Consider the following 3,072-nt stretch of genomic DNA (forward strand, 5'->3'; position numbering starts at 1 on the left):
ATATTTGGGCGACACTAGTGGGACGCCCAGGCAGATTGGTGGTGTCGCCCCTCAAAATTGTTTTTTTTTTTTTTATTAAGTGTAAGTGGTGGGCGACCTAGTTTGTGTCGCTCAGGCGGCACGCATAGTATCGCCCATGAAAACGTTTTTGTTTGTTTGTTTGTTTTGCTGGGCGACACCAGGGGTGTCGCCCATATAAAATTTTGGTGGTGGGCGACACTGCCAGTGTTGCCCGAGCGACACGCGTAGTGTCACCTAAGAATTATTTATTTATTTCTTGTGGTGGGTGGCACAGTCAGTGTCGCTCAAATTTTATTTTATTTTATTTTTTTTATGGGGCGTGCCCTCTTCTTTTTCTCTCTAAAACCATTTATTTTTTTTCTCTTTATTTTCTTTTCAAGTCTTCACTTACTTCTTTGAACCTCACTCTCTTTATCTCTCTAGAATTGGGTTGGAACCATTCCAACCTCCACATTTCATCCATTCCAAAGCCCCTTTTCAAAAATTTAGCATTGATTTCCTCGGAGCATGAAGATGGAAGGCGAAGGGCGTCAATGGACGCTTGGATCGTATCATATTTCTAAATCAAAAGGGCAAGAGAAGGTACAAGCTTCAAAAACCAAATGAATGGGAGATTTTGGCAAGGTGAACTTGTATGATTGTTTTGCTCAAATTTTGAAAAACTTGTTTGAATCATGTAATTCACTTGAAAAGCTTTAATTGTCATGTTTTCACTTTTTGTAGAAAATCTATTTCAATACCATTTTTTCGGCTTCAAAGAATGCTTGAATATGATCATGATGTGTTTGTTGAAATGCCTTAGTGAAAATTGGGGTAAGAGATGGTACAAGCTTCAAAACCAAATGAAAGGGTGATTTTGGCGAGGTAAAATTGTATGATTTTTTGGCCCAAATTTTGAAACACTTGTTTGAATCATGTCATTCACTTAAAAAGCTTTGATTGTCATGTTTTCACTTTTGATAGAAAATCTATTTTAATACCATTTTTTTGGCTTCAAAGAATGTTTGAACATGACCATCATGTGTTTGTTGAAATGCCTTAGTGGAAATTGGGGTTATCTTTTTGGGTGGTTTTGAAAGTGGCATGCCACTGATTTTGGCTCAGTAAAAAAATGATGATTTTCCTCCCAAAATTTCAAACTAGAAGATGATTTGTAAAGCTTTCATGGGATATTTTGATTGTGGTTGGACATTTTTTTGAAAGAATGCCTGAACATGTGTGGATTCTCTACTCCTGAAATTGCTTCTGAGGTGCTTATGAACTGTTTGGTTAAATGCTTGAATGGTCAAGAGTTGGGTTGAATTCTAATTTCTTGTGCTAGACAAAATTTATTCGTTTTTGGGTTTGGGTCAAAGTTTCTTTACTATATTTTCTCTCTTCGGACTATGAAAAGGGGCCAAAATACTCTTGAGGGCAGAATGACCAGAATACTTTGGAGAGCAAAATGAGCAGAATACCCATGAGTGCAATTTATTATTTTCGAGGGTAATCGTGAGTGATTAGTACTGCCCCTTATTTTTAGGGATGGAAGAATGACCACAATTCCTCTTGGATGTAGAAAAAGACCAAAATACCCCGAGTGCAAAATGACCAAAATACCCCTGAGTGCAATTTCGTCTTTTTGAGGGTAATCATTGGTGATTAGTACTGCCCCTTATTTATAGGGATTGGAAAAATGACCACAATGCCTCTAGGATGTAAAAATGACCAAAATACCCCTGAGTGCAAAATGACCGAAATACCCCTCTCTTTTTTTTTTTTTCTTCCAATTTATCTAATGTTGTGTATTTGGCTTAATAGAATTCTGCCAGATATTGATGCCATGAGCTTCTAGAGGATGTGAAAGGTCTTATAGACAAAAGTGGCAAATTGTCGGTGCTTCTATTGGCCGCAGGTGGTAACCCTTCTTTTGCAGATGAGAATCCTTATGTGAGGGTTCCGCTACCATCTGCCGCTCAGATTCAGTCACAATCTCGAGCATCTACTCGGATGATGAAGAGTTCGAGGTGGGTATGACAGAGGTTGGAGGGAGAAGCGAGCACTCGTACACCAGTGGTTGAGGAGGATTCAGGGTCCAGGATGTGACCTTTCTTCTTTTTCTCTCTTCTTCCTCTTTTTTTTTTTGGAGATTATTATGGATCTTAAAGTACATATAAATATATGGCTCTCTCCTTTCTTGTTTATCTTTCTTGTTCTCATGCTTTCCCCCTTTTTTTTTTTTACTGCCCCAGTTGTGGGGTATTTGTTTATCTTTACGTGTGCAATTGATTAGTCGAAGTAGAGTGGGATACTTTCTTTGCACACACTTTTCAAACTGAATGTTTGCACATTCAGTCACCTAGTTGTAGGTTTTGTCTCGAATTTTTGGCTGTTGGGTCATCGCACGTACAGGGATGAGCTTGCCTCAGGGGATCTAGCTGAGAGAAAAATGCTCCCAAACTAGCCAATATCATCATTGGCAAGGTTCACCCATCTTCGATATGTGGTAGTTGGCAGTTATACTCACACAACCATGGAGTGCCTGACTAGTTTCAAGCTTTCATAACAGGCATAGGAAGTTGGCTTTGAGAACGAGGCCAGGTTGACTAACAGTTTAACCTCTTGTAGTGATGGAGGAAGTCCTTTCTAAAAGGGTTTTGGAAATGGATGGTTTTAATAATCAAATTGAAAAAATATTTTCAAAAGGGACGGGCCTTACAGTTTTGCCACCTGTGGCCCCTTTGGTCGTCATTTTCTTTATTATGCTTTACCCAAAGATGATGAAAGGATTTCCTAGTAGGATTGTGAGAACTCAAAGGTCTCGACGTTGTCCTTTTACCGTTGGAGCTTTCATCATGTGCCTCGTGGTCCATGAAGAGTTCTCTGAATTCTTACCGGCTTCCACCTCAAAGAAGTCTCGACGTTCTTTCAGGGTTCGTCGTAGTCATTTCGGTTTTCCATTCATGCCACCCTCCCACATCTTTCTGAATTGGTTCTATTGGGAACTTACAGGGTTTAGAAGGAGTCTTTGTCCTTAGAGTCTGCTTTGTGCAGTATTGTTGGAACTTGCAA

At 39.4% G+C, this 3,072-nt stretch overlaps 1 long non-coding RNA gene across 1 annotated transcript; it reads left to right on the forward strand.

Annotated features, from left to right (window-relative positions):
• Positions 1-364: 364 nt before the first annotated feature.
• Positions 365-2,200, forward strand: LOC148782411 (uncharacterized). Its single transcript, XR_016053170.1, has 2 exons — positions 365-603; positions 1,822-2,200. It is a non-coding gene; the product is annotated as an uncharacterized LOC148782411 (long non-coding RNA).
• Positions 2,201-3,072: the final 872 nt, after the last annotated feature.

Source organism: Amborella trichopoda, chromosome 4 (genome assembly GCF_054954075.1).
Source record: "Amborella trichopoda isolate Santa Cruz 75 chromosome 4, AtrichopodaSantaCruz75HAP2 v2.0, whole genome shotgun sequence".
Classification (NCBI taxonomy): domain Eukaryota; kingdom Viridiplantae; phylum Streptophyta; class Magnoliopsida; order Amborellales; family Amborellaceae; genus Amborella; species Amborella trichopoda.